Raw genomic sequence first — 15,613 nt, 5'->3', positions numbered from 1 at the left:
AGCACAGACGTCGTGCCTAGCCTTCTTATGCGAAGGATCCTGAAGAAAGACGATCGGCGCGCGGCTCCCATGGTGGGTGACAATTAAGCAGGTGATAACCATAGATAGATTATGCATGAGAAGCAAACTAGATTAGGTAAATGCAAGAACGATGCATGCCATTGGGTCAGACCCGAGCGGCCTGGGGATGATGCAGCCCAAGGGGCGCCCGCAGCAAGGTGAAGTAAAGATGCAAATGGATACATGCCATAGGGACAGACCCACGCGGCCTGGGAATGATGCAGCCCAGGGGGCGCTCCTAGCTAAATAAACTTGGAAAGATGTCACCTGGTTTGGTTGTTGAAGGAGTGTTGGGGTAGCTGAAGACACGTGGCAAGGAAGTCGCTCCTCATGAGCCACCGAGACCCAGAGCCTCGGGAGGCTCAGGTGGCCTCCTGAGGACTGTCTCCATCTCCGCCAGGACTGCGTGGTGCCTGGCCTCCTGACCTGCCAGGACACTCCGCAGATTGCGTCAGAAGGCGGCATCCATGCTCGGCAGGCCAAACGGCATGCGAACGTAGCTGTGAGGTGGACCCTCGCACTGGCCAGTGCGCGAAGGCCAGAAGCACTCCTGAGATGCGGCCCTGTTGAGCCTTGGGATGTCGATGCAGACGCGCAGCTCACCACCCTCGCCCGGGTGGGGAGCAGCGCCAAGTGGGCGGCGGTTGCCACGTATGACTCTTGCTTCCTGAAGCTCCTGAGTGGCCTTGACGATGAACTCCTAGGCACCATGCGCTCCTCGCCCGGTGCCCTCCTGAGGGAAACGTGCCGTGAAGCACGCCTCCATGTGGTGCCCAAGCGCCTCCTTCGTGACATTGGCCAGGTCTGAGGCCCTCCAGAAGAGAGCCCCTGAGCCATGCCCGATGAGGGCGCCGGGCGCGCCTCCCTATGCGAGGGAGGAAGGTGCCCCAGGCGCGTGCGCAGATCCTAAGGTGGCGCCGCTGGAGGTGGCCCCGCTGGAGGTGCCGCTCCCTAGAGGTCCAGTGCGGAGTAGCTGCTTCTTCTTCTTGGGGTTGGCCTCTGGAGGGTACTACGCACCCGTGTTTTCAGGGTCTTCGATTTATGCAGCTTGGAAGGCGTGCTCGAGGGAGCACACTGCGTCTCTTTCTTCACAGGGACCGTGATGATTCTGCTGCTTCCCGGCATCTTGAGGACGTCGTAGCCATGGTGGGTGACTGCCATGAATTTGGCTAGCACCGGGTACCCGAGGATGCCATTGTACGGCAGGCGGATGTGGGCGATGTCGAAGTCTCCGAGCTCGGTGTGGTAGTTTTCACGCTGACCGAAGGTGGCAGGGAGACAAACTTGCCCTATTGGGGTGTTGGAGCCGTCAGTCACTCCTGAGAAAGGCCTGGTGGGCTGGAGCTGATCATATGGCACTTGAAGGATGTCGAACGTCTCGACGGATAGGACACTGAGCCATGCGCCGCCGTTGATGAGGGTCTTGGTGACTTGGACATTGCTGATGATGGGTGAACAGAGCATCGGGAGAATGCCGATAGTTGCCACGCACTTGAGCTGGTCCGCCGAGCTAAAGGTGATGGCATAGACGCGTGGCCTCGAGCTTGGGAGGGCTGCGTTCACCTCGCGAGAGAACTGCTTGAAGATGTGCTGGGAGGCTAGGGCCTGAGCGCCACCCAAGATGCAGGCGATGGCGCGAGGCTCCTGGAAGCCCCCAGCCCCTTCGTCCTGCTGATGGTCGCCGTTCCTTCTTGGCGGCGGCAGCGGATAGAGACCAGAGTTGCCCTGAGGACGGTCCTCGTGAGGCTGGTCCCTCCAAGCGCCCTCACGAGGCTGGTCCTGCCAGCGGTCCTCGCGAGGCTGGTCGCGCCACTCCTGGTGGGGCCCACGGTCGTCCCAACGTCCTCCACCTCGTCCACCTCCTCGGTCATAGCCCCGGTAGTTGCGCTCGGGGTGTTGACCAAAGCGTCCACCTCGAATGACCCTAAGCTCTTGACAATTGTTGGTGTTGTGGGTGCGCACGTTGTGAAAGGCACAGAACATACGGCTACCCTTGGACGACTCGGGAAGATCTCGGCTGCGCTTGGTGTTTGGCTCTGCTGCGAGTACGGCCACTCCTTTACGCTTCACGTCCTCGATCTTGGCCCTCTTCTCCTCTGGATCTGCAGCAGGAAGCTAGAGGAGGGAGAGGCGCCCCTCCTCAGCTCTTCCGCACGTGGTTGCTATGTTGAATAGCTCCAAAGTCATGCACAGCTCCTCATGGATGGCGAGCTCCTACTTCATCTTGATGTCGTGGACGCCGTCAGAAAACGCTGAGATGATGGCCTTGTCTGTCACCTTGGGGATCTTCATGCGCATGATGTTGAAGCGTTGGATGTACTTTTGAAGGGTCTCTCCCGGCTGTTGCTTGAGGCGGCGCAGGTCACCCGCAGCTGGGGGCGGTCGCGAGTGCCCTGGAAGTTGGTGACGAAGCGGTCGCGCATCTCATCCCAGGAGGAGATCGAGCCTGGGGGCAGGTTCGGGAGCCATGAGCGAGCGTTGTCTTTGAGAGCCATGGGAAACCAGATCGCCATGACCTTTTCGTCGCCGTTGGCCACCTCGATGCTCAGCTCATAGAGCTGCAAGAACTTCGCAGGGTCGGGGTGTCGTTGTAGCGAGGAGGCAGATCCGGCTTGAACTTGCTTGGCCATACGACGCTACGCAGCTCGGGAGTGAAGGCGCGGCAGCCTGCTGTGGCCACCGGGGCCCGTCGTGGAGGCGGAGCTTGACCTTGGTGCCCTTGCGCCACCACAGCAAGTGGCACATGGCTCTGCCGCAGCAAGCGATCCTGACGTGGCGGTGCTGGGAGCGGTGGAGCGTTTTCTTGCGGACGGGGGATCTCTTGGCAGCTTCTTTCCTCGTGCATGGGCACACGGCACGGTGGATCACGCTGCGGGACCGCACATCTTGGAGCGAGGATGTCGTCTTGACTCGGAGGAGGCGGAGGCGCTCCATGAGCCGCACGCCTCGGCGTGAGGGCGCCATCTTGTTGCGGAGGAGGCGGAGGCGCTCTGTGAGCCGCATCGCCCGCAGCCGGGGGCAGACGAGGCAGCGAGAGGGATGGTGCAGGAGCCCCCCCCCCCCCGCAGCGCTGACGAGCTCAGTGATGCGGTCTAACGACCAGTCTTCGTAGAGGTCGTCGACCGGGCGGTAGCGCAGGAGCTCGCGTGCCATGAGGAGCGCGGCCTGCGCATGCGTGGGGGCACGGCAGGTGTGAGATGATGAGCCGGCCGTAGTCAGCGGTGGGGTGACGGTGCGGCCGTCACGGCGCACGAAGGGGTGAAGTGAAGAGGCTTGATGCTCGTTCGCCGCTGGGCCAGTAGCGGCGTTGGTGGCGGGTGACAGAGAACGACGAGGAGGCCCGCCGATAGGGGCTGTCTGAGCGACGCGGGTGGCAAGGGCGGCCTGGCGCTCGGCACGGGCCCGGCGAGCGTCGGCCATAAGCATGGTGGAGTGGTGAAGCATGGATCGACGAAGAGGAAAGCTTAAGCGCACCCCTACCTGGCACGCCAAATGTCGGATTTCGGGTTCCGGCAAAACCCTTGAGGTTCGAACACTGGGGTGCGCACAAAGATCTCTCCCCCTCTCTAGCTCGCACTCGACACGATCTCATGGCCTAGCTCGACGAACCCAAAGAACAAGAGATGCAAGATTTATACTGGTTCGGGCCACCATTGTTGTGTAATACCCTACTCCAGTGTGGTGTGGTGGATTGCCTCTTGGGTTGAGGATGAACAGTTACAAGGGAAGAACAGCCTCCTGAGGAGAGGTGTTCTTGTCCTTGGTGAACTTGTGTGGTTGGGGATGATCTGGATGAGCTGATCCGTTCGTCCCTCTATGGTGGTGGCTAGTCCTATTTATAGAGGCACTGGTCCTCTTCCCAAATATTGAATGGGAAGGGATCCCACAACGGCCAAATTCGAAGGAAGACAACTAGTACAAGTTATCCTGACAAAAGTAGTTTTCGCCTGCCAAAGGCTTTGGTGGTGACGCCGTCTTGGGCTCCATGGTGACCTCCGTCCAGCTGTCCTGCTGGTCTTGGTCTTGTTGCACCGATGTGGAAACCTTTGCCTGATGCCTCGGAACTCCTCACCTACGCTTGCCTCTTTAGCACCAAAGAGGAAACGAGGACACTGCGCGTGCTGGCGCCCGCCTAGTGCCCGCCTGGCTCCAGTCGTCATGGCTTGCGTCATAGGAACCTCGCGAGGTGTCCCTTGCCTTGATCTCTCCGCCCCTCGCGAGCCAGCCTGGTGAGGCCTCCCCTGAGGAGGTCTTGCATCGTCCGCTCGTGAGGCTTGGCCCCTCGCAAGGGTCTTGAGTGTTTGTTGGTGAAGATGGGCCGTATAGGGCCGCCGGAGGAGCCACGCCACAGGCTGTAGGAAGGCAAGTCTAGGGACCCCCGTTCCCAGAACACCGACACTCGTGACCTCTCTTTGCCTTGTCTCGTGGTGACTACGATGCTGACATGACTGGGTCATGCACTCTGCTCGTTGTGGCCGTGTCCAGGATGTCGCCTAGCTCTGGCCCCTCTCCCTCTTGTCGTCTTCGCGCGTGTGACCATGTATAGTGTCTTGCCCTCATCATCAGCTTCACCGTGGACCCCTCTCGCCCTCCGGAAACCTCCTCGTCTGCGCTCGCCACCACGCACTCACACGCGAAAAATGGCATACATGGCTCTGTTCATCGCCCGTCTTCTTCCTCCCCGTCCCCCATGGCCTCCTATGCCCCATGAAGCTTGCCATCGCTGCCTCGTCGTGTTCACGTGCCCTCCCCATGATCGCTGAGCTCGATAGAGCCTCAGCTGGACACGCACGGTGGCAATCGGGTCGGCCCCCTCTCCCCTCCGCTATTTAAGCATCCCCGGATGCCCTCGACCTCACCAGCCTCTCCCTCTCCCTCCCAGTAGCCACTCAGACCCCTTAGATCCTCGCCGGAGCTCCCCCTACCCTCCTATGGCCACCACGGCCGCCGCCTCTGTCCACTCGAGTCCGAGCCCTCCGAGCTCTCCCTCCTCACCTAGCCACCACCATACACCTCCACCACCACCCCAGAGTCACCCCGGCTCCTCAGCCCCTCCTCTGTTGTACCGGAGCATCATGCCCACCTTCTCCCGACGCCACCGTCCGCTAGCATCATAGCCACCGGCACCTCAGTCCACCCCACCGGTCGTGGATGGCACCATCAGATGCGCCTCTCCGTGGTGAGCTCGCCCGTAGGCGTAGCACCGCGGGAGACGGCCGGAGTCACCAGCAAGCCTTGTCGGGGCCGGTCGGTCCTCTGTCCGGCGCGGGAGCAAGTGAGGCGGATGAAGACGAAGGACAGGAGGGCCCCACCTCTTGCAAGACCCCACCTGTCAGCTGCATGGCCGTTGCCCCCGCCCCCCTGACGTGGATAAGTGGACACGGCTTTCGCGGAATACGTTTTCCTCGGGTGAAGGCGTATTGTGCTGCTCCTCGGTCGAAAATGCACTTTCACTTCTGGAAAGCTTATTTGTTGATATGCGCCTTCTATTTAACCAGCCAGGGACCCGTTTGTAGATATTCTTTTTACATATTGTTTTGTGATCTTCTTCTGCTTGTATCTTTTCACCCGCAACTCCGATTCAGGTGATTCAAAAGCCCACTTCTTTGTATCATCGAGCCCGTTCAGTTGCTATCCTTTTCATGATGTTTTCCGGCGATTCTTTCTGGTGATTTAGGTGATTCCAAATTACTATTATGCCCTTGCCCTTATTCAGCCCTCTCCGAGAGAGAACGTTTTCCGGTGATTCTTTCCGCGAGCTTCTCGCACTTCGTCCCGGTGAATCCATCCACACCAGGCAAGCTACACCCTCCATTTGCATGATTGCAATGCAATGACATGGTTTACTTATTTAAACTTGCTTAAAACTTGCATTAGCTACGTATGACTTGTTCATGGCATTTCTCGGAGTAATATTTTGATCTTGCTATTGCCATGATGTTGCTTGGAGTTCTAGGACTTGCAGCTAATGAGGATGACATGTTGCCATTGGATTATTAGTGGCTATTATGATTATTTTCATGATGGTATTTGATATCATGTTTTGGGGTATTACTTTAGATATCATGTCATCATGTTGATCTATGGTTAGCTAGCTTGCTCTTGTTATTGGAGTAGTAGTATCTTGGTACTTGGATTCTTCATGATAGTAGTGATCTCGGAGTATTTTTTATATGATGATAGTATGCTCTGGATTATTTGACGGATATTTCTATGACTTGGATTATAGGTTGTTATGATATCGGAGTATCAGTTCTCTAAAGATATATTTTGGGGACAAATTCCGTCATTTCGTTGGTCAGGTGCCACCAAACCGGGACTTTCCAGTGCAACCACATTTGCCTTTTTGGGGAGGCCCAAATGCGGTCTATTGTTATGCTTCTCGTCGGTGCCCCCAACTAGGGAAGGTTATACGTGTTCATGTCATGGGAAACCACGACCACCTATGGGACCAACACTACTAGGGGTGGTCGCGCTACTGATACAGCACTACCGCTAATGCTTATAAGTAGCGCGGTTTGACCCGCGCTACTGCTGTTGGGGAACATAGTAATTTCAAAAAAAATCATATGCACACGCAAGATCCATCTAGGTGATGCATAGCAACGGGAGGGGATAGAGTGTTGTCCACATACCCTCGTAGACCGTAAGCGGAAGCATTATGAAAATCTGGTTGATGTAGTCGTACGTCTTCACGATCCGACCGATCCTAGTACCGAAGGTACGGCACCTTCGCGATCTGCACACGTTCAGCTCGGTGACGTCCCACGAACTCTAGATCCAGCTGAGGTCAAGGGAGAGTTTTGTCAGCATGATGGCATGATGACGGTGATGATGAAGTTACCGATGCAGGGCTTCGCCTAAGCACTACAACGATATGACCGAGGTGGAAATCTATGGAGGGGCACCGCACACAGCTAAAAAATGAACTTGTGTGTCTATGGGGTGCCCCCGTCCCCCGTATATAAAGGATGGGAGGAGGAGGCCGGCCGGCCCTAGAGGGCGTGCCAAGGGGGAGGAATCCTTCTCCTAGTAGGAGTAGGATTCCTCCTTTCCTAGTCCTACTAGAGGGAGGAGGAAGGAGAGTGGGAGGGAGAGGGAAAGAGGGGCTGCGCCCTCCTCCCCTAGTCCAATTCGGACTCCCTTGGGGGCGCCACCTCCTGGATGCTGCCCTCTCTCTCCCTTAAAGCCCACTAAGGGCCCAATAACTTTCCGGGGGGTTCCGGTAACCCTCCGGCACTACAGTTTTATCTGAAACCTCCTGGAACACTTCCGGTGTCCGAACATAGACGTCCAATATATCAATCTTTATGTCTCGACCATTTCGAGACACCACGTCATGTCCGTGATCACATCCGGGACTCCGAACTACCTTCGGTACATCAAAACACATAAACTCATAATACCGATTGCCACCGAAAGTTAAGCGTGCGGACCCTACGGGTTCGAGAACTATGTAGACATGACCGAGAGTCATCTCCGGTCAATAACCAATAGCGGAACCTGGATGCCCATATTGGTTCCTACATATTCCATGAAGATCTTTATCGGCCAAACCGCATAACAACATACGTTGTTCCCTTTGTCATCGGTATGTTACTTGCCCGAGATTCGATCATCGGTATCTCAATACCTAGTTCAATCTCGTTACCGGCAAGTCTCTTTACTCGTTCCGTAATGCAACATCCCGTAGCTAACTCATTAATCACATTGCTTGCAAGGCTTATAGTGATGTGCGTTACCGAGAGGGCCTAGAGATACCTCTCAGATACACGGAGTGACAAATCCTAATCTCGATCTATGCAAACTCAACAAACACCATCAGAGACACCTATAAAGCATCTTTATAGTCACCCAGTTATGTTGTGACATTTGATAGCACACTAAGTGTTCCTCTGGTATTCGGGGGTTGCATAATCTCATAGTCATAGGAACATGTATAAGTTATGGAGAAAGCAATAGCAGTAAACTAAACGATCAAAGTGCTAAGCTAACGGATGGGTCAAGTCAATCACATCATTCTCTAATGATGTAATCTCGTTCATCAAATGACAATCTTATCCATGGCTAGGAAACTTAACCATCTTTGATTAACGAGCTAGTCAAGTAGAGGCATACTAGTGACACTCATTTTGTCTATGTATTCACACATGTACTAAGTTTCCGATCAATACAATTCTAGCATGAATAATAAACATTTATCATGATATAAGTAAATATAAATAACAACTTTATTATTTCCTCGAGGGCATATTTCCTTTAGTCTCCCACTTGCACTAGAGTCAATAATCTAGATTACATAGTAATGATTCTAACACCCGTGCAGTCTTGGTGTTGATCATGTTTTGCTCGTGAGAGATGTTTAGTCAACGGGTCTGCAACATTCAGATCCGTATGTATCTCGCAAATCTCTATGTCTCCATCCTTGACTTGATCACCGATGGAATTGAAACGTCTTTAGATGTGCTTGGTTCTCTTGTGAAATCTGGATTCCTTTGCCAAGGCAATTGCACCAGTATTGTCACAAATGATTTTCATTGGACCCGATGCACTAGGTATGATACCTAGATCGGATATGAACTCTTTCATCCAGACTCCTTCATTTGTTGCTTCCGAAGAAGCTATGTACTCCGCTTCACACGTAGATCCTGCCACGATGCTCTGCTTGGAACTGCACCAACTGACAGCTCCATCATTCAATAAAAATACATATTCAGTTTGTGACTTAGAGTCATCCGGATTAGTGTCAAAGCTTGCATCGACGTAACTGTTTACGACGAGCTCTTTGTCACCTCCATAAACAAGAAACATATCCTTTGTCCTTTTCAGGTATTTCAGGATGTTCTTGACCGCTGTCCAGTGATCCACTCCTGGATTACTTTGGTACCTCCCTGCTAAACTAATAGCAAGGCACACATCAGGTCTGGTACACAGCATTGCATACATGATAGAACCTATGGCTAAAGCATAGGGAATGACTTTCATTTTCTCTCTATCTTCTGCAGTGGTCGGGCATTGAGTCTGACTCAACTTCACACCTTGTAACACAAGCAAGAACCCTTTCTTTGATATATCCATTTTGAACTTCTTCAAAACTTTATCAAGGTAACTGCTTTGTGAAAGTCCAATTAAGCGTGTTGATCTATCTCTATAGATCTTGATGCCCAATATATAAGAAGCTTCATCGAGGTCTTTCATTGAAAAATTCTTGTTCATGTATCCTTTTATGCTATTCAGAAATTCAGTATCATTTCTGATAAACAATATGTCATCCACATATAATATCAGAAGTGTTACAGAGCTCCCACTCACTTTCTTGTAAATACAGGCTTCTCCAAAAGTCTGTATAAAACCATATGCTTTGATCACACTATCAAAGCGTATATTCCAACTCCGAGAGGCTTGCACCAGCCCATAAATGGATCGCTGGAGCTTGCACACTTTGTTAGCACCTTTTGGATCGACAAAACCTTCTGGTTGCATCATATACAACTCTTCTTTAAGATATCCATTAAGGAATGCAGTTTTGACATACTCATAGAATGCGGCAATTGCTAACATGATTCGGACGGACTTAAGCATTGCTACAGGTGAGAAGGTCTCATCATAGTCAACTCCTTGAACTTGTCAAAAACCTTTTGCAACAAGTCGAGCATTGTAGACAGTAACATTACCGTCAGCGTCAGTCTTCTTCTTGAAGATCCATTTATTCTCTATGGCTTGCCGATCATCGGGCAAGTCAACCAAAGTCCACACTTTGTTCTCATACATGGATCCCATCTCAGCTTTCATGGCCTCAAGCCATTTTGCGGAATCTGGGCTCATCATCGCTTCCTCATAGTTCATAGGTTCATCATGGTCAAGTAACATGACCTCCAGAATAGGATTACCGTACCACTCTGGTGCGGATCTTACTCTGGTTGACCTACGTGGTCCGATAGTAACTTGATCAGAAGTTTCATGATCATCATCATTAACTTACTCAGTTACTGGTGTAGGAATCACTAGAACTGATTTATGTGATGAACTACTTTCCAATAAGGGAGTAGGTACAATTACCTCGTCAAGTTCTACTTCCCTCCACTCACTTCTTTCGAGAGAAACTCCTTCTCTAGAAAGGACCCATTCTTAGCAATGAATATCGTGCCTTCAGATATGTGATAGAAGGTGTACCCAACAGTCTCCTTTGGGTATCCTATGAAGAAACATTTCTCCGATTTGGGTTCGAGCTTATCAGGTTGAAGCTTTTTCACATAAGCATCGCAGCACCAAACTTTAAGAAATGACAAAATTGGTTTCTTGCCAAACCACAGTTCATAAGGTGTCGTCTCAACGGATTTTGATGGTGCCCTATTTAACATGAATGCAGCCATCTCTAAAGCATAACCCCAAAACAATAGTGGTAAATCAGTAAGAGACATCATAGATTGCACTATATCTAATAAAGTGCGGTTACGATGTTCAGACACACCATTACGCTGTGGTGTTCCAGGTGGCGTGAGTTGAGAAAATATTCCGCATTGTTTCAAATGAAGACCAAACTCATAACTCAAATATTCACCTCCACGATCAGATCGTAGAAACTTAATTTTCTTGTTACGATGATTTTCCACTTCACTCTGAAATTCTTTGAACTTTTCAAATGTTTCAGACTTATGTTTCATCAAGTAGATATACCCATATCTACTCAAATCATCTGTGAAGGTAAGAAAATAACAATACCCGCCGTGAGCATCAACACTCATTCAACCACATACATCAGTATGTATTATTTCCAACAAGTTTGTTGCTCGCTCCATTGTTCTGGAGAACGGAGTCTTAGTCATCTTGCCCATGAGGCATGGTTCACAAGCATCAAGTGATTCCCAAATCCCATCAGCATGGAGTTTCTTCATCCGCTTTACACCAATATGACCTAAATGGCAGTGCCACAAATAAGTTGCACTATCATTATTAAACTTATATCTTTTGGCTTCAATACTATGAATATGTGTATAACTACTATCAAGATTTAGTAAAACTAGACCACTCATCAAGGGTGCATGACCATAAAAGATATTGTTCATATAAATAGAACAACCATTATTCTCTGATTTAAATGAATAACCGTCTCGCATCAAACAAGATCCAGATATAATGTTCATGCTTAACGCTGGCACCAAATAACAACTATTCAGGTCTAATACTAATCCCGAAGGTAGATGTAGAGGTAGCATGCCGATGGCGATCACATCGACTTTGGAACCATTTCCCACGCGCATCGTCACCTTGTCCTTAGCCAATCTTCGCTTAATCCGTAGCCCCTATTCCGAGTTGCAAATATTAGCAACACAACCAGTATCAAATACCCAAGCGCTACTGCGAGCATTAGTAAGGTACACATCGATAACATGTATATCAAATATACCTTTCACTTTGCCATTATTCTTATCCGCCAAATACTTGGGGCAGTTCCGCTTCCAGTGACCAGTCCCTTTGAAGTAAAAGCACTCAGTCTCGGGCTTAGGTACAGACTTGGGCTTCTTCACTTGGGCAGCAACATGTTTGCCGTTCTTCTTTTAGTTCGCCTTCTTCCCTTTACCCTTTTTCTTCAAACTGGTGGTCTTGTTGACCATAAACACTTGATGCTCCTTCTTGATTTCTACCTCCGCAGCCTTTAGCATTGCGAAGAGCTCGGGAATTGTCTTATCCATGCCTTGCATATTATAGTTCATCACGAAGCTCTTGTAGCTTGGTGGCAGTGATTGAAGAACTCTATCAATGACACTATCATCAGGAAGATTAACTCCCAGCTGAGTCAAGTGGTTGTGGTACCCATACATTCTGAGTATATGTTCACTGACAGAACTATTCTCCTCCATTTTGCAACTATAGAACTTATTGGAGACTTCATATCTTTCAATCCAGGCATTTTCTTGAAATATTAACTTCAACTCCTGGAACATCTCATATGCTCCATGACGTTCAAAACGTTGTTGAAGTCCCGGTTCTAAGCCGTAAAGCATGGCACACTAAACTATCGAGTAGTCATCAGTTTTGCTCTACCAGACGTTCATAACATCTTGTGTTGCTCCTGCAGCAGGTTTGTCACCTAGCGGTGCTTCCAGGACGTAATTCTTCTGTGCAGCAATGAGGATAATCCTCAAGTTACGAACCCAGTCCGTGTAATTGCTACCATCATATTTCAACTTAGCTTTCTCTAGGAACACATTAAAATTCAACGGAACAAGAGCACGGGCCATCTATCTACAACAACATAGACATGCAAAATACTATCAGGTACTAAGTTCATGATAAATTAAAGTTCAATTAATCTTATTACTAAAGAACTCCCACTTCGATAGACATCCCTCTAATCATCTAAGTGATTACGTGATCCATATCAACTAAACCATGTCCGATCATCACGTGAGATGGAGTAGTTTTCAATGGTGAACATCACTATGTTGATCATATCTACTATATGATTCACGCTCGGCCTTTCGGTCTTAGTGTTCCGAGGCCATATCTGCATATGCTAGGCTCGTCAAGTTTAACCCGAGTATTCTCCGTGTGCAAAACTGGCTTGCACCCATTATATGTGAACGTAGAGCTTATCACACCCGATCATCGCGTGGTGTCTCGGCACGACAAACTGTAGCAACGGTGCATACTCAGGGAGAACACTTGTACCTTCAAATTTAGTGAGAGATCATCTTATAATGCTACCGCCGAACTAAGGAGAATAAGATGCATAAAGGATAAACATCACATGCAATCAATATAAGTGATATGATATGGCCATCATCATCTTGTGCCTTTGATCTCCATCTCCAAAGCACCGTCATGATCACCATCGTCACCGGCTTGACTCCTTGATCTCCATCGAAGCATCGTTGTCGTCTCGCCAACTATTGCTTCTACGACTATTGCTACCGCTTAGTGACAAAGTAAAGCAATTACATGGTGATTGCATTTCATACAATAAAGCGACAACTATATGGCTCCTTTCAGTTGCCGATAACTCTGTTACAAACCATGATCATCTCATACAATAAAATTTAGCATCATATCTTGACCATATCACATCACAACATGCCCTGCAAAAACAAGTTAGACATCCTCTACTTTGTTGTTGAAAGTTCTACTTGGCTGCTACGGGCTTTTAGCAAGAACCGTTCTTACCTACGCATCAAAAACCACAACGCGGTATAGTGATTGCTTTTTGATCTTCAGAAAGAACCCTGTTCATTGAATCCGATTCAACTAATGTTGGAGAAACTGACACCCACTAGCCACCTGTGTGCGAAGCACATCGGTAGAACCAGTCTCGTGTAAGCATATGTGTAATTTCGGTCTGAGCCGCTTCGTCCAACAATACCGCTGAATCAAGAATCAACAAGTGACGGCAAGCAATATGTATATACCCACGCCCACAACTCCTTTGTGTTCTACTCATGCATATAACATCTACGCATAGACCTGGCTCGGATGCCACTGTTGGGGAACGTAGTAATTTCAAAAAAAAAGTCCTACGCACATGCAAGATCCATCTAGGTGATGCATAGCAACGAGAGGGGATAGAGTGTTGTCTACATACCCTTGTAGACCGTAAGCGGAAGCATTATGACAACATGGTTGATGTAGTCATACGTGAAAGGATCGAGATGGACCTAGAGGGGGGTGAATAGGTACAAATACAAATTTTAATTGTTACTTGGGAATTTCAGGCAATAGTACGGAATATGAAAGTGAGCCTAACAATTGCAAGTGTGATGCTAAGAGCTAAACAAGATAATCAAGTAATACAAGTAGATGAGTAAGCTAGCACAATATGATATAGGTAAGTGCAGACGAGACAAGTAACCACAAGTAGAGAGTTAAGGTTAGGGATAACCGCAACTCTGAGAGACGAGGATGTAAGCCGATGTTCACTTCCTTGGAGGGAAGTTACGTCACCATTTAGAGAGGTGGGTGTTACCACGAAGGCACACCAACGCCACGAAGGCTCACCCTATTCTATCTTTGAGACAACACCACGAAGGCGTTTCTCAACCACTAGTGGTAGACCTTGGGGTGGTCTCCAAACCCTCACAAACTTTTCCGGGGGTAATCACAAGGGTCGATTCCTCTCCGAAAGACTCCTACCGCCTAGGAGTCTCCAACCTCCAAGAGTAACAAGAACGATGGGGAAAAGCTCAATACTTGCTTAAGTCACAAATTCCTTTGGTGCAAAGAAGGGGAAGGAGTGAATCTATCACTTGATAGGACAATTTCTCTCAAATGCTCTCAAATCCCTTGGGGATCTAAGATTTGGTGTGGAGGAGTGAGAGAGAGTGTGTAATGTGTTGTAGGGTTTGTTCAAAGTGAGTGGTCAACCCTATCCTGTGGGGAAAGAAAGCTATATATAGTGGTAGTGAAAAGCTAGTCGTTTGGCCACATAAGGCACAGGAGTTGCCGGACGTCCGGTGGGTACCGGACGATCGGTTACACAGATAGGACCGGACGTCCGGCAGGGCGGCCGGTCGTCCGGTGGCTGGGACACCAACCGGGGACACATGTGAGGAGTGAGGCGCACAAGCAGTGGACATCCGGAAGGCGCCGGACGTCTGGAGCCCGGACGTCCGGTGTTGTCGGAAATCCGTTAATTGTAGTTCTGTTGGACTGCACCTGATATCCGGAGATGAGCGGACATCCGGTGTGACCGGTCTTCCGCTAATATCAGTGCTGTGATGACTCACCGGACAACCGGAGAGAGTCGGATGTCTGGTTGGTTGAGAGAGGCCGGACATCCGTAGACTTCGGACGTCCGGTGAAAGTTGGACCTTTTAGCTTAGAAACATACTACCATTTTTGCACAAGTTAGAGGAAGAATTTTGAGATGGTATGAGAGGGAATTTTGTGGTTTTGAGCAAGTTCTTTCGCGAAATCCATCGATCCCCTCTTAATAGTGCGGGATCCCTACACTCAAGAGCAAACCGAAAACAAGGAGCCGAAGCTTTTTATCTTTGTCTTGTGTCTCTGCTCTTGAGTGATATATGTTTTTATGTCTGTAGTCATGATCCACACACACACATAGCCCTTGGGACATAATCCTAAGAAATACTCGATAAACATGATTAGTCCCAATATGCATGTTGTCATCAACATCAAAATATGATTAAGGGCATGATTGCATTTTCAATCTCCCCCTTTTTGGTAGTTGATGACAACATACATGCACTTTTTAGAATAAAGCTTTGAATATCGAAAGAATTTAAAAACATTGAATATCGAAGGATTTGTTGCGGAGCTCCCCCTCAATATGTGCAATAACTAATAGGTAAGCATGAAGAGAGAGCTCCCCCTCAATATGATACCAACACAACCGAAACTCATACACAAGATAATCAAGATAACATCAGATTTAGAATAGGCTTCACAAAGATTCATCACTCATAGCATATAACATAAGTCGGTACAAACATATCGAAACATATCATAAGTTCAATAACAGGTTTATCACATAGCATGAGTTCGATAACAAGATAATAAGATAATATCATAGCATCATATCACATAAATAAGTGCCTAC

The sequence above is a fragment of the Triticum dicoccoides genome, chromosome 6A (assembly GCF_002162155.2).
Source record: "Triticum dicoccoides isolate Atlit2015 ecotype Zavitan chromosome 6A, WEW_v2.0, whole genome shotgun sequence".
Taxonomy (NCBI): domain Eukaryota; kingdom Viridiplantae; phylum Streptophyta; class Magnoliopsida; order Poales; family Poaceae; genus Triticum; species Triticum dicoccoides.
The sequence above is the reverse complement of the archived record's forward strand: the minus strand, read 5'-3'. Positions refer to the sequence as shown.